This window comes from Panthera pardus, unplaced genomic scaffold (genome assembly GCF_024362965.1).
Source record: "Panthera pardus isolate Hobbes unplaced genomic scaffold, ASM2436296v1 HiC_scaffold_11, whole genome shotgun sequence".
Classification (NCBI taxonomy): Eukaryota; Metazoa; Chordata; class Mammalia; order Carnivora; family Felidae; genus Panthera; species Panthera pardus.
In genome coordinates this window covers 34,191,890-34,219,280 of record NW_026526666.1, presented here as the reverse complement: position 1 = coordinate 34,219,280, position 27,391 = coordinate 34,191,890, and the positions used below count along the sequence as shown (strand labels likewise).

The 27,391-nt window shown below is 37.3% G+C and overlaps 1 protein-coding gene across 4 annotated transcripts in view; it reads right to left on the bottom strand.

Moving 5' to 3' along the window:
* The window catches only part of ODF2L (outer dense fiber of sperm tails 2 like), a 169,983-nt gene that overhangs the window by 88,946 nt on the left and 53,646 nt on the right, over nt 1–27,391 (bottom strand). For 2 of the 4 annotated variants that reach the window (XR_008418805.1, XR_008418808.1), the window contains exons 15-18: nt 21,176–21,330; nt 15,625–15,719; nt 14,673–14,850; nt 14,410–14,527 (exon numbers count right to left, since the gene is read on the bottom strand). The gene's annotated coding sequence lies outside the window, so the exon portion shown is untranslated. Of the gene's footprint in view, nt 1–12,815; nt 14,528–14,672; nt 14,851–15,624; nt 15,720–21,175; nt 21,331–27,391 lie in introns of those variants that run through there. The other 2 variants (XR_008418807.1, XR_008418804.1) reach the window with 2 other exon arrangements.

Below are 27,391 nucleotides of genomic sequence, written 5' to 3'. Positions count from 1 at the left end.
GCATCTTTTCCAGGTAGAATTTATTACAAGTCTGCAAAGGAGGTTCAGTATTAGAAAATTTATTAATCTATAGATATTATCTCTCAATTAGTAGGCATAAGAATCATGTTATCTTCATATACATTAAAAAGATATTTGACCAAACTCAAGACCCATTCTTCATGAAATTCTTAAGAACATATTTATCAATGGATAATTCTTTAAATATTAGAAAATTTTTATTCTAGCCCCCAATCAGTATTATATTTCAGGGGAAAACACAAGAGCATACCTACTCAGGAAGAAGGCAAGAATGGTGCTATCACCGCTATTATTTAACATCGTACCAGAAGTACTAACCAATGCAATTATGAAAGAGAAAGAAATTAGAGATGGGAAAATTAAAAAGCAAAGTTATCACTATATGCATATCATATGATAACATACTTAGAAGACCTAAGGAAGTCAACTGAAACACTACTACAAGCAAAAAACTCAGTAAATTAGAAGGTGCAAAATTAATATACAAAAATTTTCATATAAACAATAAATATTAATTGAAAATATAATGGAAGAAAAGACCCCCATTTATAGGTAAAATGTCTAAAAGTAATGTTCAAGATCTTATAATCTAAAGAAAAAGAATATTAAAGTATTCTTTGAAAGAAAAAAGGAAGTCTTGAACAAATGGAAACGCATTTTGGATAGGAAGACTCACTATCAGAAAGACGTTGATCCTCCCTAAGTTAATTGTTAAATTTAGCGTAATTTCAATAAAAGTAAAATTCAAGTTTTTTTTTCAGAACTAGAGTTTAAAATTTATTGATTTTAAAATCTATATGAAGATATCAACACAAAGTCAGGAAATCTCACAAAAGGAGAGTACTAATGGTGGAGAGGGTTTGGTTTTGTCAGATAAGGCCTGAGTAATTAATAAAGTATACTGCTGACACACAAGTAGGCAAAAAGACAAATGCAACAGAATATACAGTCAGAAACAGACCTAAATACATATGGAGCTTTAGTTTTAATAATGTGATATCTCAAATCACTGACAAAAGGAAGTAGTATCAATGAATTATCTGGGAACGACCAGGAAGCCATGTGGAGAAAAAATATAGCTTGATCTATACTTTACATCATAACCCAAGATAAATCCCAAATGGGTTAGAAATTTATCCTACACATAAGAATAAAATGACATCTTAAAAGTATTCATTGAAGCACTAAAGCAACATATTGGCAATATCTATATGCTCACCAATAGGGGACTGGCTAAATGCATTAATAATATATCTATACAATGGAATATGATGATTTTGTGTTTTAAAAAAAGATATTTCACATCAACGTATTATATCAAAAGACCTCCAAGCTATAATAAGTGAAAAGAGCAGGGAGAACTAAAATGTGCAAAGTATGTTGTTAACCTGTACTTTAAAAAGAGAAGAAATATATTTGCATTGACTTGTATATGAATAAAAATTCTTATGAAGTATAACTAAGAAACCAACAAAACTTGTCAACCATTAGGGATCTACATGTGGCTAAGATCAAGGATGTGAGGGAAATTTTTGGCTGTATACATTTTTATACTTCCTCATGTTAAACCAGGTAAGTACTTATTCAAAAAGTAAAGTTAGTACATAGTGTCATTATTACTTTTAAATGACAAAAGTCCTAATTTAATTATAACCAAAAAACCTTATAGGAAGGTCTATAAACAATTTTCCAACTAGCAGAGATATACTTATTTTACCAATAAATGTGTCCATATTTTTTTTTGTAAATAAATATCTCTTTAAAAAGAAAATGAATCCCTGAACTCTACAACCTAGGCCAAATGCCTGTGTTTTCTATTTCTATTTGTATTTACACACACACTTATATATCCCCTGTACTGCCTTAAAACACTTATCATAATTAATAATCAACTCATAATAAATTGTTCAGTGTATGTTTTGCATGCTAGGATTGTAAACATGACAAGGGCAGCAAACAGGACTGTCTTGTTTACTTCTGTATTTTATAGTGTTGACACATAGCAGGTACTCTCCATGTTAAATGAAAGAGTTATGTTTTAAAATCTAGATGTTTTATTTCTATTTTATTCAGAGTGTCAAAATAATTATTGATATCTTCCTGTCTCACTGCTACTTAGATGGAAGGGCTGAGCAAGATGCTTTCTGACATTCTCCCTGCTATGCTGCTTCATTCAGGTAACCTTGCTTTGGGAGAAAGGGTTAGAGTGATACCCTGTTTGCAGGGACCTCTGAGGTTTCAAAGCTTGATATGCTCTCAAAAGGAATCCTGGAATTTTCTCCACATCCATTCTACTCTTCTTTTACTAAGAGAACTCTCCATATCTATCATGTTTGGGTGAGGCTAATGGCCACTACAGTTAGAGATGACATTTTCCAGCTTCCCTTGAAACTTGGTGAAGCTTCAAGTCTTGGTTGTAGCTATTAGGTTTTAGCAACAATTTTTGCTTCGTGTCCTTCAAAATGGAGTTGCTTTCTCTTTTTCCTTCCTACGGCCTGGAACGTGGATATGGTACAGTGCAGGTGAAGGCAACTGAAGCCTTGGAACCAGCGAGAAAAGCCAGTGGAGCAGATGGCAGAGTCACCCCACCAGCCTGGGTCCCTAGATGACTTTGTAGGGCGTAGCACAATTACCCATCTTGAGCTATGATATGAGACAGAAAGAAGCTTCTAAAATATTTAAAACACTGTACTTGGAGTCACTTTTTTAAAATGGCTGTTTCCCTAATAATGGCAATATTTAACTCATGGGGTTCTTAGTTGCAGGATCTGTTTTGCAGAGAACAAAATCCATTCTACCTAGTTAAAGAAAAAAAGGACTTACTATATAGTTCATTAGGTACTTTATGGAATTTTTTGGAAGGCCAAGGAAATAATCTTGGATTACACACTGTCAAGAGCAACGTAACCAGAAAAAAAATGTTCAACTCACGACAGATTTATTCCAAAGAAAATCCCACTGGTGAGAGCACCCTAAGCAGAACCCCCACCAGTATCGTCCCATTTCCCTGTGTTCCACGCTGACTTGTTGAACTGTAAGAAATGAGCACAGGAGCTACTCACAGAGCTCAACTGAGTCCTGTCTCTCTGGGCCATGCCAGGGTGGGCTCTGGATGTAATGTATCCATCTACATAGCTCCTGGCATTAATGTCTCCTGTAAAGAAACTTTTGTTTCAGTCTGTTGGGGTGTTTGGTGCTTTCATTTGCTCCAAGCAATATCACTTAATGGCCCATTTCCTCTTTAACGGTTCCTAAAAATGTGATCTTTCAAAATTTTTCCTTATAAGTTTAGCATAATAAAATGCTTTAAACCGTGGATGTAATTTTCAGCAACAGAAGAGTCATCCTGCCACAATTCTAAGCCTAATTCCAAAACCGTCCCTGAAAGGACACGATTTATGGACAAAGAATGAGTTTAAGTCATAAAGTGGGAAAGCAGTCAAAAGAGATCAACTTTCAATTATTAACATTCTGAGCCATATGTGAATTGACTGGAAACCAGAACTTGGAGCCATAAACATGAAGACTTGTTCTTTCCTTTCTGTCAACTTAAACACCAAAAGTACTTTAGGAAACCAAAGAAACATGAAAATTTGTAAAGGAAAAAGACTAGAGTGAACCTGTCTATTTTACTTTTAATGCCAGGATACCCTTGCACATTCTTTACAATGTTTTATTTAGTTCAAATTCAGTATTTTCTGTAATTTTTACAACTTTCCTCAAAAGTACTTCATTGTGACTCAGCATGGTATGCCACCTTCATATATTTTCGCAGAACTTAAAATTGTCTCTTTGGTATTTACAACATTTTTCATCTTAGTTTTGCCAGAAATCTTTCTACATTCTCACCTTGCTTATGAAACAGAAAAGTACTGGCTTCCATTACCTTAATGAATGCTCACCATTATTTAATGCTTCAGAGAGTCAGATTCTAACCAGTTTCAAAGTTCTTTTCTCTTTCTATTGTATTGGCAGCCACTTTTCACTAGGAAATATCAAATATTTCACCATCAAATATGTGTGCACCGCCTCCTCTTTCCAAATGTATTTTTCATAATTTTTCAAGCTTCATTGAAGTGGTGTCTTAAGTAAAACCAAGAGGCTCTGAATGAAGGTTTCTAAGTTCACCCAGAAAGTAAAGAACTTAAGTATCTGAGTAAGCCACACTGCTTCAGCCTTGTCAAAGCCACTCCAGTATGCTTTTCAAAAATGTTCTGGGTATGTATCTATGCACCAGAGACTTGAGGATTACCGAAATCTGACCTCCAAGAGAGTGGCTTCACTATGTTTTTAGATTCAATCTTTTTAAAAACAGTTGTATTGAGGTATAATTGACATATAATAAGCGACATATATTTAAAGTGCACACTTGCAAGATTTGATATGATATACACACCCATGAAACCATTATCACAATAAAGGTGAGGAGTATGTCCATCACCCCCAAAATTCCTTAGTCCCCTGTGTGTGATCCTAAAACTCAGAACCCCAGGAAACCACTGATCTCTTTTATGCCCTTACAGAGTGGTTTGCATTTTCTAGAATTTTAAATGAATGTAATCATGTAATACGTATTCTTTTGGGGGGAGGGCTATTTCTCCCCATTTTGCATAACTGAGATTCATCCATGCTGTAGCATATATCAATAATCATATTCATTCCTTTTTATTGCCGAGTAGTAGTCTACTATATAGCTATACCATAGTTCGTTTATCTATTCATCTGTTCATAAACTTTTGGGTTGTTTGGGTTGTTTTTAAGCTATTACTAATAAAGTTGCTGTGAACTTTTATGTACATACAAGTGTTTGTATAGAGTTAGGGCTAAATTGTGTTCCCCTAAAATTCATGTTGAAGTCCTAACTCCCATTACCTCAGACTATAGCATCATATTTGGAGACATGAGCTTTTATAGAAATGGTTAAGTTAAAAATGGGCCATTAGGGCAGGCCCTAATCCAATGTGGCTCATGCCCCTGTAAGAAAAGGAGATTAGGATACAGAGAGACACCAGGGAGGGACATGCACAGAGAAAAGACCATGTGAGGACACAAGAAGGTGGCCAGAGAGGCCTCAGAGAAAACCAACCATGCTGGTACCTTAATTTTGGATTTCTAGCCTCCAAAATTGTGAGAAACTAGATTCGTTGTTTAAACTACCTAGTCTGTGGTATTTTGTTATGGCAGCCCCAGCAAATTAATACATACAGACATATATTCCCATTTCTCTTGAGTAAATACCTAGGAGTGAAATGATGGGTCATATGGTAAGTATAAGTTTAGTTAGTTTTAAGTAAAAATTAAAAGTATTTTTAATAAACTGAGAAACTGTTTTTCAAGGTACTTATACCATATTACATGCTTACCAGCAGGACATGGGAATCCCAGTTCCTTCATATTGGTAAGGTCAGTCTTGTTAATATTAGTGATTCTAATAACATGTATTGCTAGCTCATTGTGGTTTAAATTGCATGTTCCTAATGACTAATGATGTGTATCTTTCCATGGACTTATTTTTCATTCATATTATCTTCTTTGGTGAAGTGTCTGACCAACTCTTTTGCCCATTTTTAGTTAGGTCATCTGCTTTCTTATTATTGAAGTTTGAAAGTTCATTATCTATGTCAGCTACAAATTTATCCAAATATATCAGATCTATGATACACCAGATATGATTTGCAAGTATTTTTTCTGTGATTTGCATTTTTTTTCTTTCTTTTAGGAACATAAGTTTTTAAATTTGACAGAGTCCAGTATGTCATTTTTTTTTTCTTTTATAAATCTTGCTCTCGGTGACATATCTTAAGAAATCTTTGTTTAATTCAAGGCAGCAAAGATTTTCTCTCCCATTTCTTTCTAGAAGTTCTATGGTGTTGGGTTTTTCACATAGATCTCTGACCCATTTTGAGTGATTTTTTTGTAAATGGTGTATAGATGAAGTTCTTTTTCCCCCCTCACCATTTGTTTAAGTTTATTTATTTTTGACAGAGACAGAGTGTGAGCATGAGCGGGGGAGGGGCAGAGAGAGAGGGAGACACAGAATCCGAAGCAGGCTCCAGGCTCCAAGCGGTCAGCACAGAGCCCGAAGCGGGGCTCGAACTCACAAACTGCGAGATCATGACCTGGGCCGAAGTCGGATGCCTAACCAACTGAGCCACCCAGGCGCCCCATCCTCACCATTGTTTAAAAGACTATCGTAAATCAGTGGTCCATAAATTTGTGGGTCTGCTTCTGGATTCTATTTTATTCCAGTGATCTATTTCTCTATCTTTACATGAGTGCCATGCTGTCTTGATTACAGTTACATTTTATTAACCTTGAAATCAAGTAATGTTGGCTCTTCAATTCCAAGCTTTTCAAAGTTGTCGTGACTACTTTATGTCCTTGGCATTTCAATATGAATTTTAGAGGTTTATCAATATCAACAAAAGACCTGCTGGGATTATGACTGAGATTATATTAAATCTTTAGAGTCAGTTTCAACTAATTGATTTGTTTTCCTAGTATGGTTCGTATTTTCCTGCTTCTTTGCATGACTTGTAATTTTTAATGACTAGCAGATATTGTGAGTTTTATCTTGTTGGGTGCTGATATTTTTGTGCTCCTGTAAATATTCTAGAGCTGTGTCCTGGGATGCAGTTAAGTCACTCGGGAACAGTTTTATCCTTTCACACTTTATTGGACTGGCCCAAAGCAACATTTAGTCTAGAGTTACTTATATTCTACCACTAAGGCAAGATCCTTCTGTGCACCAAACCCAATGTCCTGTCAATCATGGGATTTTCCAGTCTGGCTGGTAGGAGGGGATACTATTCTCTTCGAGCATTGGGCACTGCTGCCTCTAACATATTTAGGCATTTCTTCAGGTAGTGTCCTCACAGGTAAGTGCTAATCAGTACTCAGATGATTAAGGAGAACCCTTTGCAGATCTCTGTCCTCTTCTCTCTGTGCAGCTCTTTCCTTTCCAGTACTTTCCTGTGAACTCTAGCCATCTTAGTTTCCTGGATCTCAGCTTCACCTCTTCACCTCACAGAGTCCACTGCTAGCTTGTGTTCCTCCTCCCAGCACTATGGCATGGAAACTCTCCAAGGTGGTAAGCAGGGGGTAATCATAGAGCTCATCTTGTTTCCTGTCTTTCAGAGATCACTATCTTTTGTTGCCTGATGTCCAGTATTTTGAAAACTACTCTTCCCTATATTTTGTCCTTTTTTTTTTTTTTTTGGTTTTACTGGCAGGGAGAACAATATGGTTCCTGTTACTCCATCTTGGTCAGAAGTCAAAGTTCCTCACAATCTTTTTTCTTTCTTTTTTTTTTTTTTTTTTTTTTTTACCATTGTTTTGTAACCTCAAGATAATACAGGTAATGCAATTTTTAGACAATTATGTCATTGATTAAAACTTTTTAATAAAAAGTTAGCTATTCTAATTCATTTATTTTTCTTTTGTTGTGTCATTCAGGAACTACGAACTCTGATTTGTTATGGCCGCCAGACTGTGTTGGCTCATAAATAATAGCCTATTTGCCAGACCTTCATCAATAACTAAAAATGAGTGAAAAGAAAAAGTTTTAAATTAAGAAGCTATTTCAAATTTTGGTTAGAGTGCTAAAATATTCTCCAAGAAGCATAAGGCTTACTGTGTACCAGACACTGTGCTAAGTGTTTTACATACCTTATCTCACTTTATTCTCTCTCACACCCTATGAAGTAGATAATATTTTTAATATACAATACTTAGAGGAGGAAACTGAGGCCTAGAAAATATATATTTTCTAAAATTAACAGCTAGTAAATAACATAAATGGAATTCTAGGCTAGAGAGTCTAATTCCAAAGCCACCTTCATAATCACAATCAATGTAGTTCTGGCATACATAAAAATGGAAGAGCAGAACAGAGGAGAGCTCAAAAATAAAACAACCACATCTATGGGATTTTACTGTATGATAAACATGACATAAATTAATTTAATAATTATTGCTGGACACCTGGCTCTGCATTAAGAAAAAAATTACTATATCTCACACAAGAAAAAAATGCAATTCACAATTTTTTTAATTAAGGTAAAAAATAGAAATAGTACTAATGAGAATATAGAGCTTAGGAGTCATAGGTTGCTATGTCAGTCAGAGTGGGCTAAGTGTGCTGCAGTAATACAGACAACTGCAGTGCCTCAGTGCCTTGACACAACAAAGGTTAATTTCTCCATCATTTACATGTTCAACACAGATTAATGGGCACTCTGCTCATCATGGTCACTCAGGGACCCACGCTCCATTTGAACATATGTTTCCATAATCACCACAGCAGGGAGAAGCAGAGGTTTCCAGATGGAAATAATTAGTCTGACCTTGAAGAAGCCACATGACCTGTGGCAGCAACCCATTGGCTAAAATGAGCCACATCAAATGTTAATGTCAAAGGGGTTGAGAATAGTGCAATTCAATCAGATACCTGGAAGGAAAAGAAACGAAATATTCTGAACAGCCTTAATAACTGTTCCCCTGTCTTATTCCTCAATTTCATGAGAATGCTGCTACATTTTAGTAGTAGGCATGATTTTTGTTTTTGTAGTTGGTGTTGATTTGTGAAAAATTATTTTTGTTATATCTTAATTTTATCATATTTATGTGATGTATTTATGATTTTTATATGTATATTTTATCATATCTTTAAAAATTCTTTTTAGCAATTTTTCTTTATTATAAGTTTGTCATGAGTTTTTATCAGGAAGCAATGAGAAATTTTATCTTTTAATATCTATAGAAATAAGCACTTAGTTTTTTTCTCCTTCATCCAATTATTATAGTTTACTGTATTTTTCTAAATTTTTTTAAACATTTATTTGAGAGACAGAGCATGAAGAGGGGAGGGGCAGAGAGAGAGGGAGACACAGAATCTGAAACAGGCTCCAGGCTCTGAGCTGTCAGCACAGAGCCCGACGCGGGGCTCAAACTCATGGACCGTGAGATCATGACCTGAGCCAAAGTCGGATGCTTAAGCGACCAAGCCACCCAGGCACCCCTAGTTTACTGTATTAATGAATTTCCTACTCTGAATCATTTTTGAGCTGCAGAGGGAAAACCTTACTAAATCACAGTTTATTATTATAAACTAATATTTTGCATAAATGCTTCTGGTTTGATATATTTCAATAGTTTATTTTGAATGTTTTCATTATCATATCTGAAATTGGGTTACACAGTTTGATGTTTTTGATTACCTATATAATTCACCAGTAAAAACTAACTCTAGTGTCTCTAAGAAAGTATATTTTAAAACATTTTAAATTTCTTCTATGGTTGTTAGTTTGTTCATATTTTTTACCTTTTCTTATGTTGATTTTGGTTAGCTTAAACAATTCATTCTATCTAGATTTTTTTTACAGACAAAGTTGTAGATGGTAATTTTAATTACATTTTTAATCTCTATCTATGGTTATATATCCTTCTCGTTCATAATATTTACATTTGTATCTGTTATGGTTTTTTTCTTCATCAGAACATGCCATTTATCTGTTTTACCAACTTTTATAAAATTGGCTCTTGATGTTACTTATTAATTTTTACTTTACTACTGTCTTATTCATTAAACTTCTGCTTTTTATTCTCTTATTGTAACTTTGTTCAATTTCTTGGATCTTTTCTAGCTTCTTCACACAAAAGCTTAGTATGTTTCATTTCAATTATGATCATTCTATGCTCTGTGTCTACTGTCTCCTTAACTGTCACAACTTCTATCCAACAGCTAAAAGGTTTCTCTCTGGAGTGTGTGTGTGTGTGTGTGTGTGTGTGTGTGTGTGTGTATTTTAAAACCAATAATTTGACAGACATTTGTACAAAAGAAACAACATAAGCTTCATGAGGGTAGGACTATTCACTTCACAAAGCCAAGTGCTGTGCTGTAAAGTATTTGGTGAATAAATACATGTACCTGTTCCTGCCAAACATTTCTCTGGTTCTTGTCTCTGTACCTGGAATGCCCTTTCTCATTTTTGCTAGGTAAATGTGGGTTAATTCTTCAAGATTGGTTCTGGGTCAATTTGCCAAAAAATCAACTGCAGAAAGCCCAACTTTCCACCAGGCCAAATTGTGAAATTTTCTTATTCCTTTGAACTCTTTATAAAACTTACAACAATTCACATTCAATGGGACAGTTTTAACAGCTTTTAAACATTTATGTAAACTTTCAGTTGACCAGTTTTCATTTTGTTTTCATAACAGCATTTTAAGAAATGTTTAATTTGTCTCTACAAAGATTCCTGCTGCTGCAGTTGGAAAAAGCTGGGACAGAGAAAAGGGATTTCTACTGGGGATAGATGAAAAGAAGGGTCAGCACACATTGTTTCTCAACGAGAAGCAAGATGTCAGCACAAGAAAAAGGAAAAATTCATGGAGTATACATTCATAAAGAATATATTCTCAATTGTAATTTTATAAATACATTCTTCTTATAAATTAGAAGATGCATCCAGCTTCCTCCTCTGTTCCCCACACATTTTGCCCCATTTGGCCTCACCTGTGTAACCTCCTTCCTTCTGGTAGGGCTGTGCTGTGTGCTGACTGCTTCCTGTCTCTTCCCAAGTAGTCATTCCATCCCTGTTCCTTCTAGTGTGAGCAGCAAGGAGCTAGGGCAGAGACAAACTCAACATTCCTTCAAACGCTGCTATGGAGACAAAATGAAAACTAGCCCATCAAAACTAAATTAGTGAAAACAAACAAGTAAATTCATAGAAGCGATTATTTGGTGAATTGGACTCATTTCCTCCAGAACCTCACGCCTTCTCTACAAAGCCTTCTCTGACTCTCCTTGGCTGAATTGGTGGGTCCCAATACACCCTGTTCACGCTTCCAGCACATCACTTTGAAGTGATTTGAAGATAGAAGCATTCTATCTTAGTTATCTGATTTCTTAAGTAGCTCAATCTCTATACAGTTTATCCATTCAACATCTACTTAAATAAAAAAGTTTCCTCGTTGAACAGATATTTACGGAGGTGGGCACAAAATGGGTGAAGGGGTCAAAAGCCACAAACTTGCAGTCATAAAATAAATAAGTAATGGGGATATAATGTACAGCAGTGGCTGTAGTTAATAATACTGTATTTCATATCTGAAAGTTGCTAAGATGGCAAATCTCAAAAGTTCTCACCACAAGAAAAAAAATTTTTTTGGAATGGTGTATAGTGATAGATGGTAACTAGACTTTTTGTGGGGATGGATCATTTTTGTTATATATACGAATATCGAATCATTATATTGTACACTTGTAACTAATATGTTATCTGTCAATTATACCTCAATTAAACTTTTTTTTTTTTAACCAAACAAAACACAGACATTTACCATGAGCTGACTATGTGCTAGAGATTATAATAGATACTAAAGACTAAGGTCCAGGTTCCAGTCCAGAGATCATGCTCTGGAGAAGGCAGACCAAATTTCAGATATCCTTATATTCACCCTTCTGCTTTGCATTGTGGTTGGCAGAGTCTGTGCTCAGTAGAAGTGCTAAGCAGATTATAGGCATGTTGCCACTAAAATAACCAGAACTACAAGTTCCAAGTACACTCACAAGTGTTACAGCTAACATTTAAAATAGAAGCAGAAAACATTTCAAGTCCAAGAAAGTTTATGAGGTGGTTCTGAAAGCTACATTTTCCAATTCACCAAAATATTCAACAACGGCAAAAGAAAAAGACAAAGAAAATTGTATAATGAGATACACAGTATTCAGAATGTCCCATGAAGCAAGAAAAGATGGCATAGCCCTGTATTTAAAGTTTGGATACTGGGGCACCTGGGTGGCTCAGATGGTTAAGCATCCAACTTCAGCTCAGGTTATGATCTAACAGTTCATGAGTTTGAGCCCCGTGTTGGGCTCTGTGCTAACAGCTCAGAGCCTGAAGCCTGCTTCAAATTCTTTGTCCCCCTCTCTTTCTGCCCCTCCCCCACTCATATTCTCTCTCTCTCTCTCTCTCTCTCTCTCTCTCTCTTTCTCTCTCTCTCTCAAAAACAAATAATAAACATTAAAAAGATAGTCAAAAAAATAAAGTTTGGATTCTGAAACAATCCATTTCATTTAAGCTTCAACAATAATAATCCAGTAACTATGTTTAAAGTCATTTAAAATGTCTTAAATGATCTGTTAGGTGTAAACTCATTGAAAAATATATTAATTCAGCCCTAATCTGATTCAAAACATAACCCATCAGTCCCAAGATGTTAAAAATCAAACAGTGTTGAAACATTCCCAGAATCAATGTCTTATAGCTTCCACATGGCTGATCAAAAACATGCAGAAACACATAATAACTTAGGAAGTTCAATAACATAAAAAAAATGACCACAATAAAATTTAATTCAAGTCTAACACTCAGGATCTTTGAAAACTATCTAAATTAGTCTGGATACTTAAAAACAGAAATTATCTTGTCAGATATTCCCCCAAACAACTGTCTTAAAATAAACTTCATCAGAAATCTAGGTTTATTGGTAGTCAGAAAGGTCGTTGGAATCTCCATCCTTCAATATTCTGTTCAGGAGTAGTAGGTAGTAAATAGGTTTGAGTCTCAGCACATTTTCAAATAGAGTGCATGTTAGGCTGACTAATGTCACCTTCCCCCCCCCCCCCCCCAAATACATAAGTCCTAATCCCTTGGAACCTATGAATGTTACTTTATAGGGTCAAAAAGGACTTCACACATATAATTAAATTAAGGGTTTGAGATAGGAAGATTACCCTGGATTACCTGGGTAGATAACATTTATTGCAGTTATAAATTATAGTTGTATCATAGTTACACTTTGTCAATGTAACTATTTAATTTGGAGGCACAATAGATTAGGATAAATCCTGTAGTCAAACTGATATGATAGACAAAATTATCAGGATAATTAAAGTCAACATTCTCTGTTCCACCTTTCCTGAATGAACCAGAATTCCCTTATTTCCTATTTAGGCCCAAGGGCCAGACTGTGCCTGTAGGCTATCACAACCAGATACTCACACAATTGCCTCATTGATTCCCATTAAGTAACTCATATGCTCTGAGTTATAACTAGATCTAATTCAGGACCTGTCAGGCTGTCAGGCCAGATTTCCATGATGCAGCCCCTGAACAAAACATCTAAGGCCAGAGATTCCAACAACCTCTTTGATCCTATAAATTTAAAGAATCTTTGGAGTAAGCCCTCTGCCCCATACCACTTCTTGGAGAGCCAGATAAGTTCTGGGAGGTGTAGTTTTGCTTCCTGAATTGCTCTGGATGATCTGATCATCCGACAATTTCCCAGCCATCCTCACCATCATTTAATCCATAGCTACACAATTGAGACTATTAATTAAATCTCAGGTAAAAGTTTTAACTTTACATCTTTGTAATTAAGAGATATTTTTATACACACACACATGCCAAAATCCTTTTTAATTAAAACCTTTTGGTAGAAATACTCTTACTTTCCATTTTGGAGATGGTGAGAAGTATATGAAAAGTCTGATTCTGCTCAGGGCATTCCTGTTTTAAATAAAACTAATTTTTCCATAGAATTTTCAGTGATTTTTCCCCACTCTTAATACACTTCAGCCAGGCATGGTCCCTTTGAAATTAATTCCAGTTTGTGAAATTCAAAAGATGAAGACTAGTAGGAATTTAATTTCATATTGGTGGTTTCTGTGGCTGGGTAAACATTATTAATGTTTTCATAATGGCATAATAAGTGATTTAATTCACTAAACACAATGGACATATGGTACCATATTTGTATTAGCTCTGCCCAGTACATGAAATCACTGAGTATAATTCATATACCTATTTTTTCCAACTAACCCACTGTATTTGAATATGAATTTGTCACCATTAGTGAAGATCTCCAGTTAATATGAACTATGGCGGGAGAAAATACACCGTTAGATATACAGGTTAATAACCTGAACATATAAAAAATGGATGATTAACAATTTAATTCTGCAAATATTGGGATCTTACTATGTGACAGGTTCCTGTATCCTGAACTGGGGATAAGAGTGTTGAGCCAGATCCAGCCCTGCTCCATGGAGTCTAGTGTACAAACGGGGTACAACTCTTGCCAGAGTCACGATGTAGGTAATCGGGGCAGAGAAAGCAGGCTGTCTTTCTCACTATCCATTCCAACCTCCTTGCTGTAAATGAAAATGCGTGGGCCTTTTACAAAAGGCAGGAAAAAAATTTTCCTTCCTTCTGTGGTCTTTCCCACAACTTGTCAAGGTGGATTTTTTTTTTTCCTTCTTTGTCATTTAATGTCACACTCCCAGAATGGCGGGGGCACTCGGGTTATGAGTGCAGACACTCCTCTCCCGCGCGCAGGGGCCCTGCCCACAATTCTGCACACTGGCTGCTGGGTTTCCTTTCTCACCTGCTGCAGGACCGAAACCTCCCGGAGTCCAGTCAGGCATCTCTCTTTCCCAAGACCTGCCACCCCAGTCCAGAGGATGGGCCACCTGTCAGTGCTGTCACTTCCACGGCCAGACGTCCTAAGCACCAGGACAGAGGCAGGTAAGAGACTCGCCCCCCACCGTGTCACCTAAAGCTTGGTGGTGTCATCAGCTTGACAGGAGGACTTCCTAGAACTTCGCGGCCCGCTCTTCCCACAGATCCCCCAGGGCGCATGCGCCTGACCTGAACCAATCTCCGTCTTCTGCATTCTCACTCCCACGCCCGGGAGGCTAATGTAGCTGGACCGTGGAGGTTTGCGGTGCCAGGCGATGAGGTACAGACTGGCCAAGAACTTGTCACAGGGAGGTGGCGGGAGGAAGGAGCTGAGAGGTTCCAAGCTCCCAGTGCCAAATCCACTGTCCTAAACGAAAACACAAATTTGAAGATACAGTAGGAATTTCAAGATGGCAACCTCAGAGTGTTGAAGTCTCAAGAATGGTATCTTTCTCAGCGTGGGATCTTGAACAACTGCATAAGTTACATGCTCATGAAGCAGCTCCTGAGTGGAGGGAAAGGGTGGGAGGCTTTCATCTCATGCCTTTGGTTAGTAGCAAAGGTTTCTCGTCATCAGTTTCCCGAAAAAATGTCAGGAAAAGACTGTGAGGTTCTTAGCCATGCAGAAGCTGTGTGATTTTTGGAAACTAGTAGGAGCTGTTCCTAGAAGCTCAGTACAGAGTCTGTTCTTAAAGCTTTTCCCATAATTCTGTAAAGCATCTAATAGCTGGCAATAATTCCCATAGCCCAACCAGAAGGGTTCAGTTGCAAACAACAGAAAGCACAACGGATACAGTATTATAATTCTGTCTGGAGAGGCATGAAATAGGAACATTCCAGGAATAAATTGACTGTGGTGGGTCATGTTTAGACACAGAAGAAAGCATTTTATGTTGCAAATGTCATTCAGTGCTAGAAGAAGAACCAGTTATACTAAAGGAGAAACATCACAAAAAATGAAACGGCTGTGTCATTCTTCACTGCTCTTTATAGCATGAGTTGGAGGGGTTGTCGAGGCAGAGCAGTGATTAAGTTTGAAAGTGGCAAATAGACATAAATTGTGTCCTTGCTTAGAAAAAAGTAGGAATTGTCCTCCTGATACATGAGCTTTAGATTTAAGTAGATTTACTTGCTGTGTTACCTTGGGTGGTAAATTAATTCTCCGAGTCTCAGGTTCTTCATACTATCCTTCCAGGGTAGCTAGAGATGATTTATAAAAAGAACCTAGAACAATATCTAATACAGAGTAGATACTCAATAATCACTGTTATTATAATAAAATACAATTTTGTGTACAGGAACAGGCTTAGGAACATGTGGATTGCTACCATGTTGGCACCCCTACATCTGGGTACATCACTCAAAGCAACACCACCCCAATTCTCTACTGGATTCCTTGGCATCCATCTCCTGTCCTCCCATCTATCCATCTACCGATCCAGTCAACTCACTTATCCACCCATCTATCCTTTCTCCCTTCTAAAACTGGAACTGTCATAAAAGTTGGAATTCAGTATTCAGAAGCCTCAAGACTGCCTCGTAGCCATCTCTCACAGCAAGCCCTGAATTAGAGGAGGGATTTACTCCAAAATAAAATGAATTTAAAATGCATATACAACTTTATCCTCAAAAAGTCACATCACCTTTATAACAATCACAGGGATACTAAAAATTTCCATATGTTTTGTAGGAGGTGGGTCTTCATGTCAGCTCCATCCTCCATATTAAATATTGATGAGAAATCTTTCTGTATTTTTGTATGTACCATTTCCTCAGCTTAGAATTTCTCTCCCCAGTTGATGTGATAAATTTAAGGCCCATTTCATATTTCTGCTCCTCTTGAATCTTGCAGCTCTCCCAGCAATGATCACCCTCTCCTCATTACCAACATTGTATCTTGCTCACACCTTTACAAAGCACTTCTATAGTAAATTACAAGAATTTGTTTATGCAGCTATATATTTGAGATCTTCGTTTATATTTTAAAAAATCTAACACCTAGCTCGGTTGGACACCTAGGGGTGCTTGATATATGCTGAATCAATTAAGAGCCTTAACAGCAAGCCCAAGCCCTTCACTCTTGACACCATCCCATGCCGGCTCAGTTTAGGTTTCCCTCTTCAGTTATGCCCAGCAGCTCCACCCATTCTTCCCTCCTCTTGCCAGAGCTGTGAACCCAGCTCATTGTGTGGGGCAGCAGCATCTCCCCAGATCTCATCCACCCATTTCCATGCCCCTGTTCTGTCCTGTACCCTCTCAGACACATCCTGGAATTTAAAGGTATGAGCAGAGGAAGACAAGGAGGCAAAAACAAAACAAAACAAACCACAAAAGGGTTTCAGGAAGAATAGCATGATCGACAATGACAAATGCAGCACAAGGTAAGAGAGAGGTTGAAGTGCCAAATGTATTGAGCCTTACCACGCTCCACTTTCAAGCAAGTTGTAAAGAGTAGACAAACCAACAAGGCAGATGAATCTTTTGTCCTTTTGGACCTTGCATCCTACCATGCTAACACAATAAGCGAACAAATAATGTACTCATAGCTCAGAAGTGCGACAAAGGGGAAGAAGAGGGAGATAACATGAAGAAGTTACCTATAATAGTAAACAGTTACTTATAATTAATCTTAAATTACTGCTGTATATCAAGTCTTGTTCTAAATACTACATGTGTATAATATCAGTTAATCCTTACAGCAATCCTAGGAGATAGGTACAGTTATTTCCTCAATTATAGATGAGAAACTGAACCACGGAGGGGTTAAATGGTGTTTCCAAGGTCACAGCCCATGCGTGTTCTGGGGAAAGCCTCTCTGAGAATGGATATCTGAGCCAAGACCTGAGGGATGCTAATGACCCAGCCAGGGAGAGAATCCTGGGCTACGGGGAGAACAAGTGCAAAAGCCTGGAAGTGGGCAAGGGTTTGGGGGACTCGAAGATTGGAGAGGAGGCTGGTGGGGATGGATGATCAGGAGTGTGGGGGCAAGTGCAGGAGATGAGGCTGACAGGAAGCAGGAGCTGATCAGTTGGCCGGCACGTTGCATGAGGAGGTGGCTGGTGAATCTGGAGTGACTTGAACAGCTGCAAAATGGAGCTATGGGGGCAGAAGTTAGGCTTAGTGGGTTGAGGAGAGAATGGGAGGTACAGAAGTAGAGACAAACATTCAGAACTGCTTAAAGAAGCCCTGCCTTAGAAAGGGGAGAATGGGTGGTAAAGAGAACCAAGATGTGGGGTTGAGAAACCTTAAATATGTGTAAGTGCTGTAGAAAATGAGAAGTTTAAAACATAAAAGAAAGGAGAGATGATTTTCTGAGCCAGTTCTGAATGTGCACTGAGGGGCTGTGATTTAGGGCACAGCGGAGGATTTAGGGTCAGACAGGGGAGGGTCAGCAATTCCAGTGTGACTGGAGTGATGGAAGGAAGGAGGAGCTGGATGCATATAAGCTTATAACGGAAATGGAAAAAAGCTGGAGAGCTAGCATCTCCTTCTTCTATTCTGTCTACTTCACAGCTGTGTCCCACTCATCTGATTGAATACTCATGTCCAAACTTTGCTAGAATTAAGGCTGACTCTTACTCCTCTTGGACCTTGTCCTGGTCCTGTGTGCACACTCCCAAGTCAGGCTCTTTCTGTAGATTACTGCTCCTGGCTCCTTCCCTGCTGACCAAAATGTGTTCAGTACAACAAAGTGCCTTGTGTCTATTTTCCTGAGACCTTGGAATACCTAAAGTCTTAGAATGGCAGTAATATACACTCAAAAATTAAAAATAACACATGAGAATGTATCTCTTCATCAATGAACTTTGTGACAAATGGCTTACTATGTATGTAAACCTCACACCATGAGATGACACCAAAGAAATTCCATAGCTCCATTATCAAGGAAAACATTTCTGTATTGGGTGGAGTGAAATCCTATGAACAATCCTTTCAGGCAGCATTGATATCGTCAACCTAGACCGAATGGGATCATAGATTCTGACAGAAAATTCCACTGGTGCAAGACATCAGTGCAATGTGTTCTATAAAGCGCTTCTGATGAAATGACACGTTCATTCTAAAACACCTCCCACAGCTTATTCATCTCTTTTGAGAAAACTGTAATGGTTGTGTCTCTCCATTACTAATAAAGAGAATAAGGACAATCCATATAGAAAAGGATGGGTTACTTGCACTACTCAGAATGAGTTTTCCATAACAATTTACGCAGTTTTGAGAAGTAAATTCTTTCTTCCTATGAAAAGGCTGAAGTTGTTGACATAACAATTATTTAAGAAAATTTTCTCAAACTTTCAGGTGTGAGATCAGTAACATCTGAGCATCTAACATATTAAATGGTGATTACAGTTGATAACATTGTATTATATAACTGAAATGTGCTAAGAGAATAGAACTTAAATATTCTCATGCACACAAAAAAAGATAAATATGTGAAGTGACGGATGTGTTACCTAGACAGGAGGACTCCTTTCACAATGTATTTGTATATCAAATCATGCAGTACACTTTAAATACCTTACAATTCTATTTGCTAATTGTAGCTCAATAAAACTAAAAAAAAAAAAAAAATAGTAGAATGATTTATATGCATCTTTCCTTCTCCCCCATCCCACCCTCAATTTTTTTCCCCTCAAAAAGTAAGCTCTGTTGGGCAGGAAAGAGTATGCACTCTGAATTATTTTTTTTTTTTAAAGATTGTATGTACAGAAAAATTTTAGAGTTAAGTACATTGTACTATACTGTCTAAACATCATATAGGTCAATCATAGTATTTTTCTATCTAAAAACTCACTATTTTAAACTAAATATCCTAGATTTAATCTAAATGTTTAAATTATTCTTCAGTCACAAGAAATAAGAGACTTTACCATATTAGTAGTCTGAAATATGAACAAACAGACTATCTGAGGATTGAGTGGAACACTCACGAAGGAAGAATATGAAAAGTTAAAAAAAAAAAAAAAGGCAGTCAGGAGCTCCAACAAAATGGCACATTTTTCTAACAATGCCATTGTGAGTTTGATCAATGTTTCTCATGATAAGACGTGTAAAGCCCTAAGTTACCTGACAGTTTTATGTTATCAGACATCAAATTGATTCTGTTTCCAGATTTTTGCGTTACAATTGAATCTAAGAAAAGAAAGCTGGTAACTACTAACTGTTAGGTTTTGTAATGTTTTACTATTAAAGAGAAAGAAATAGGAGTTGTATTTAGTTGTATTGGGTATTGTTAAACATAAACTGAGGTATATTAAATATTTTAAGAACTTATTTGAGCAAATATTGTTTCTAATTGGGTAGCACCAAACAGGAAGTGATTAGGAGTGCTCCACTGACAGGAGCTACCTGCGAGACTTTTATAGTGAAGAGGTAGAAGAAAGCAAGGAAATTGCCTGACTGGCTATAGGTGAAGCATTTGCTTTATTTGGAAAAGCCTAGTTGGTTGGTTGTGATTGGTTGTCTTCAGGTTTTGACTTCTTAACCCGGGAGGCATTTAAAGGCTTTCGTTTTACTTTGTCTACACTAGGCTGCTAAGGTATTAGAACCACCTCTAATTGCCGCCTTGTTTAATAAATGTAACATTATATATTTTTAGTTACAACTTACCAGTTAATTTGAGATAAGAATGAAAACTAGGGTATGGAGACATCACCATACATGGCTGATTTAAAAAACCAAAAAAGAAACATCTGACTTAGGAGATCATGTGTAGATTCCCTACTGGATTTAATTCAACTGACTGAACATTACTTTGCTTTCATACACTTTTGGTTGCCTATGGTTTTTCAAATAAAATGACCAAACAATGCGTTATTACATCCATGTTTTGGCAATTATTAGTTAGGACACTAACTTTAGCTGTAAGCACAACACCTGAAATGGCTTGAGTAATTAAGAGAGCTAACTCTTTTAGGTAATAAAGTGTCTTATGTGAGGCTGTCAAGGACTGCAGCTCCAGATCATTGACAAACCAGGGTCAGTCCTATCTTTCTGCTCCCCCATGCCTGGCATGTGGCTTTTCTCCACATGGTCGTGAGATGGCTGCTATACTGCCTCATGCCTCATCTCCCATCAGGGTCAGGGGACCTTAATTTATCCCTTTAAAAGAGCAGTTTCAAAGTTTCATACAATGACTTACATACTACCAGCTAGAATTCGGTCACATGGTCACCTCCAGTGGGTAGTCTCTTAGAAAGTTGAGTATCCTAGCTTTCAAGCCATTATGCAGAAAAAGGCAAGAATGAAAGATTGCTAATGGCTTTTAAGCCACCCTGTCTGCCTCTGTGGTCAAGGGGGATGAGGAAGTTTGTAGAAAATACGAATGGGGGGCGCCTGGGTGGCTCAGTCGGTTAAGCGGCCGACTTCGGCTCAGGTCATGATCTCACAGTTCGTGAGTTCGAGCCCCACGTCGGGCTCTGTGCTGACGGCTCAGAGCCTGGAGCCTGCTTCGGATTCTGTGTCTCCCTCTCTCTGACTCTCCCCTGTTCATGCTCTGTCTCTACCTGTCTCAAAAATAAATAAAAATGTTTAAAAAAAAAATTAGAAAATACGAATAGGGCATCCAAATAATTTTCTAAATCACAGAGAACATTTCCTTAAAAAATGCTGACGTTTATAAGTATTATTGGTTGGTACTACAAGGCTGATCTTATTGATTTGGGGAGTCAATGTAAAAATCATTTACTTACCAGTGAGATGGTTTCTCAATGTGCTATGCTCCTGTCATGATTTGACTTCGGGCTGACCTGAAATTTTCCAAATGCTTCTATTTAAACTCTGGCCACTCCTAGACACTCAAGCTTCAGAATAACATAGATCTCAGCCCCATTATTCCTTTTCCAAGCTGTATCAGGAAAAAAAAACCAAAAACGGGCACTGCAGGTTTGTATAAATCTCTTAAGTATCAGCTAGTTAGGGAAGCAAGGTGTTATATAATGATTCTATATATTAGAATCAGCTAGGAATCCTTTAAGAAATTCTGATAAACTGATTTTTAAGAGCTCTGTAGGTAATTCTTACATGCAACTAATGCTGAAAACTACTGCATTAGAAGACGGAAAAAACTAGAAATAGCATGGAAAACCTTGATCAAGTTATTGAGCCTCTTTAAAAAAAATTTTTTTTAACTTTTATTTATTTTTGAGACAGAGAGAGACAGAGCATGAACGGGGGAGGGGCAGAGAGAGAGGGAGACACAGAATCTGAAGCAGGCTCCAGGCTCTGAGCTGTCAGCACAGAGCCCAACGCGGGGCTGGAACTCACGGACCGCGAGATTGTGACCTGAGCCGAAGTCCGCCGCTTAACCGACTGAGCCACCCAGGCGCCTCTATTGAGCCTCTTTAAGCTCAGTTTTCTCATCTATTAAATGAGTTAAACCATATAAACAGTTTCATGCATAACACATAGTAAACACTTAATAAATATTAGTTATTGTTTTGATGATGCTAACATATTTTTTAATATGAAATTTATTGTCAAATTGGTTTCCATACAACACCCAGTGCTCATCCCAACAGGTGCCCTCCTCATTGCACATCACCCACCTTCCCCTCCCTCCCACCCAATATATTTTTGAAAAAAAAAACAAAAAACATTCTGAGCAAATGGAGTTTTTCCAAGGCAAACAATAAACTATAAGAGCAGAGATCTTGAAGATAGCTTGGCCACTTACTAGTTAATTTGACATTGAGCAGGTAAACCATGTGATCTGCCTCAGTTTTTTCATCTACTAAATATGAATAACAGCTATTTCTCAGGTTTTGAAGATTAGAAGATATCATGTCTGCTAAAGTTGAATTTTCAAAAAAGTAAGATCACAACTCTTACACAAATATAAAACAGACATGTACCAAAGATTTTATTCAACTCTTCAATTACTGAAGGAACAGATATGATGGCAAGACCTGTTCAATGAGAATTTTACTTACAAAGATCTACAATCTACCAGTCAAAATTCATTTGCATTGATGTGAACAGAATTATTTGCATTGCAATTTGTTTTCACAATCTGACAGCTACCCCTGGAAAAGACAGCAGGAATCTTGCCCATTTCCAAGTCCTAACATGTAGTTGAAGCACACAGCAGAGTGTACCCACCATGTATTAAGTACTGATTAAATGGTGGTTCCAGTTCTTGTTATTGTTGGGTAATATGATCATTTACCTAAAGAAACCAAAGCAAATCAACTAAATGTATTAAGACAGATTAGTCATTACTATGACACTAAGTATTCATGCTTTACATTCCTCCCACTACTATAAACATACCAATGATAGATGTTTTTATGTAAAGAAAAGTCATGGACATATTCAAAAGTAGGGCAATAGATAATCTGCAGCAATAAGCAGGAGCTGAGGCCTCAGGCAGCCCAGAGTTGGACTTCTGTGGAATGACAGAGTCAGGTGTCCTTACTAAAGCTGGAAGCCAGCACAGTGTTACTCTTCGCCAGCTTAATGACTGGATCTCTCTGATATCTCCAATCACCAAGGGACAGAAGCCAGAACTACCGACTAAGATCATGCCTTGGGCTAGAGGTGGTAGAGGCAACCAAAAAACTGATAGACTGGGGAGGCTTGGAGAAGAGGAAGATGTAAACTCCCACATAAAATAAGTCATACAACTAAAATTTCAAAGAAAATGAGGAAAATTAACACTAAGAAAGGCAGCAAATAATCTTAATCAGAGTGTTAATAATAGAGAATATGATACGGCCATTAATTGTGGAATATTTAACATGGCAAAGCATGTTAAAGGAAGGAAAACATGTCAAGGGGAAGTCAATGTTTGTTTGCTTTTTTTAATGTTTATGTATTCTGCAAGAGAGAGAGAGAAGGGGAGGGGCAGAGAGAGAGAATCCCAAGCAGGCTCCTTGCTGTCAGCTCAGAGCCCAATGTGGGTCTCAATCATGGGTCCCTAGTCTCACAAATCATGAGATCATGACCTGAGCCAAAATCGATCCAGATGCTTAACCAACTGAGCCACTCAGGCGCCCCAGGAGGTCAACATTTTTAAGACCAGTCTGCTCCTTGGCCACTAGCCCTCAGCTCCGTTTCTATCCTAAGTTTTTCTTCCATTGCAGGGAACTGGAAGTCTGCATACTCCAGTCTCTTCCATACTCTCTTTCCAGCTGTATCTCAGAGAGAATCGCCGATGGGAGACACTGGCAGAGACTGGGAATGAGGAGGACTTCCTGTTGGAGGTAGCTCCGACAAACACGGCAGGGCACCAGGCAACCTTGAGCCCCTTGACCGGCAACATGGTTTGGACAGCAGGATTCCTGGACTTGTGTAACATCAGTAGGATTTTTTTTTAAATTTATTTTAATTATCGTTTTCTTTCCAGTCAAGCCAAGAACCTTAGAAGAGGTTCTATATTAAGAACATAGCCAAGGAAGTGTAGGATTGTCAATGTGGTTGTTTTAAACTTAGCCTCTCAGGCATTGTGATTGAAACATAACCCTGATGACTTCCACAGTGTAATAGAATGCTTCACAAAAGGTTGCTGAATCGTGGGATGTAATAAAGTCTGCCTAGCTTCATTTCCAGTGCTGCAGAACTCCCCGCTTCCTGTAAGTCAGCTGCAGTTAGGTTCCAGCAGTGTCAGGAGCACAGTGGCTCCTGAGGTCTAGGCAACAACATCTGCCTTTCTGCTGCTCCTGTCTTGGGCATGGTAGCAGCCTCCAGCCTCCAGCCTCCAGCCAATCTTTAGGTGAACACGCCTTCCCTTTTTTGGTCCTTCATTTCCTTGGACATACTCGTAACTACTTTTCTGTAGTATGTTCGCTCTGGGTGGACACTGACTGATAGAGCTGGCTTCACCAGCGGAAAGCAGGTAACATTCAGCATTTTTATATATGCTGAAAACTCTGAGGAACAATGATACTTAAGGAACTGTGAATGCCAGTAGGAACTGACTTGTTATGCTAAATAAAGTAAATAACTTACACACTGCAAATGTAGATACATATCTATAGAAGGAAGGCCAGTTTTCTTTGGTTACTAGAACCGCAGGTGATTTTTATGTGGTGAGAGGACTACAAATGCTGGAACCAGCTTCATTGGGCTCAAATCCCAGGTCTTCTACCTCCTACGTGTGTGGCCTTGGGCAGGATTTTTAACCTCTCTGCCTCAATTTCTCCAAATGCCAAGTGGTTGAAATAACCTCTCAAAAAGTCACTTGAAGAAAAAAGCCAGTAAATGAAGTTAAAGAACACAGGAAAGAGCCTGGTGTATAGTATTATATAAGTGGTTTTCCCAGAAATCAATTTTGAAAATGATTTAAATTTTCTCATTCTACTAAAGGATATATATTATAATCGACCAGAAAATAGGTCATACAAAAAGAAAGATGTGACATTCCATAAAAAGAAAGTATAAGTCATTTTAGAGATACTGTTAAATTTTTAATTTAATTTTTACAGTGTCACAGGGCTTTAGAAGCCATATCCTATTAGAAGCCTATCCTAAACCAACACTCGGAGATTGTGGGAGGGGACTACATGAGGGTGTGAAGGAGATGGGAGTTGTTGTAGACCACCTTGGAGACTGGCTAGCACAATCTGGAACGGGAAGGCCACTGTCATGCTTATTGCCAAACTAATTTTTTCACTGAGCCAGTTAGTAATGCATGCAACTAAGAGTAAAAGGAACCCCAGCAAAAAGGTGATTAAAACAAGAAGAGGTTTATTTCATGCCACAAGAAGTCCCAGAGTAGGGAGTCCATACCTAGTATGGTGGTCAAGGATGCCATTGACCTGGGTCAACAACCAGGCTCCTCCTGGCATTGAGCTGTAGCACTCTTAGTGATGACAACAGCTCTAGCAGATTCCCTGGCAGAAAGACACCATGTGGCACCAGTGACCTTCCCTTTACGCCTCATTGGTCAGAATCTCAGCATGCAACTTTTAGCTGCAAAGCAAAATGGGGAATTGGGTTTTTAGATAGTCCAGTCTCTAGTGTAGATGAAGGCAAGGAAAAACAAGGAAAACTGTGTTGATTGAGCCCACATTTCCTAAGTTCAGATTTTGAACAGTGTGTTTACCTAAGGTAGATCATGAGGCAGTAAATATTGGAGCTACATTATAACCTAAAAAAAGTATAGGGCTTTACATGTAAGAGGTTCTTATGAACTGTTTCTTGAGTTAATATATAGTATTAGGTATTTAGCATCTCTTATAAGCATTAACCTTATACAAGCATTTCCTAGAATGACTTTGTATCGTATTTGCATTCATTGAACAAAACAGATTTTCCATTACTAGGAAGCAAAAAGAGTAAACCAATACAATAATTTTATGTAGTTTACTTTCTCTTAATTTCAGGGTTTGCATTACAGGTTTTAATCTGTGCATGAAATGCCAAACCCAGCTCCACTCAGCTCAGTGTTTCTCCTGCCACCCACTGTGCCTCAAACCTTTTCCCCTACCCTATAGATCTGTCCTCACATGTAAGTTCTTTTTCTATCACTGTTCTTCTTTGTTCAGAATTTTCTTCTTTAAATAACATAAAAATAAAAAGCGATAGGGCAAATGATTAAACACATTCCCTTTAGGAAAAAAAAAAATCGATGTTATAAGAAACTTTGTAAAGGAAACAACCCAAAAAACGAACTGCATTCTGAAAACACCATGAAATGCCAACATAGCATTTTTGTACTTCAAAAAAATGTCTTCAACTTTTATGCCAAACTTGACTTGAAAATTGAAGCTGTTAAAAATACACACTTAATTTAGTAGCTTTTAATTCACAGGGCTTTTTCATGGGTGGGGTTGCAAAGTGGTAAGTTGAATTTTGCCACAGAGGAATATACTGCCTCTGTACAAGTCAGACTTTTTACTAAGAATAGACTTGTGGGATGCAGGATAATTAAAAAGTGCTTGGCATAATTGAAGTTCTGGTGAGGAAATGATTAAAGTCATGGCCTTGCATGTTGGGTGTATACAAACTACTTTAAAACTTGGATACTGGAATGTATGGCCTTAAAAGGATTGCATTAAGACGAAAAACATAAAATGCCACTGATAAACCATACTTTCATTTTTAAATAGAACTGAAATCACTAAAATTATATATTGATTTTTACATGAATAGTGAAACTTGCTATACCTATTAGAATATGGAAAAAAATGTCTTTTTTTTTTTAAAGGGCAGCTTATGCTTTTACTTAAAATAGACAATGGAAAATAAATTACAGAAAAATGTTTACTTGGCCGTTTCAGCATTAACTAACATTTTCAATGTTATTCAGTATCTCTAGCTTTGTGGGTCACTAAAATTTAAAAGTATTTAAAATTAATTCCTGTTATTTATGAAAGAACCAGATACTGTTTCTTTCTTGGACTAAATTACTTAAAGAATCAGGCTTTTTTTTTTTTTTTTTTTTTTTTTTTTTTTTTTTTTTTAATGGTTGAGCATTATGAATAGGCAACTATTAGCAGTGGCTACTTTGGGGAGTGGAATCCAGAGTAAGAAGCAGCTGAAGCAATACTTGTTAACATCATATTCCTTAGTACCATTGGAATCTGCTTTTAAATAAACACTATTACCACCATAATTAAGTTATTAATGATAAAATTAAGTTGAAAACCTTATTGAATCAAAATCACTTAAGAAACTGAAAAATAAGGCATGAAAAAAGAATTGCCTTGACTGAAACTTAAAAAATACCTTCACATATGATATGAACAAGTTTCAAAACAGACCGGACCTAGATCGAGAATTATCATCTTAAGATCATACAGGAAAACTAAAATGATAACATTTTGTTTTGTGTTATAGTATTTTCTAAAATCTATCCTAAAAATCAAGAAACCTCATATTCCTTATCAAATATCAGTTGACCTGTTAACAAAAAGAAAGACCATCTTTTTCATAGTAACTTTGAGGTCTCAAAACATGCTTTAATT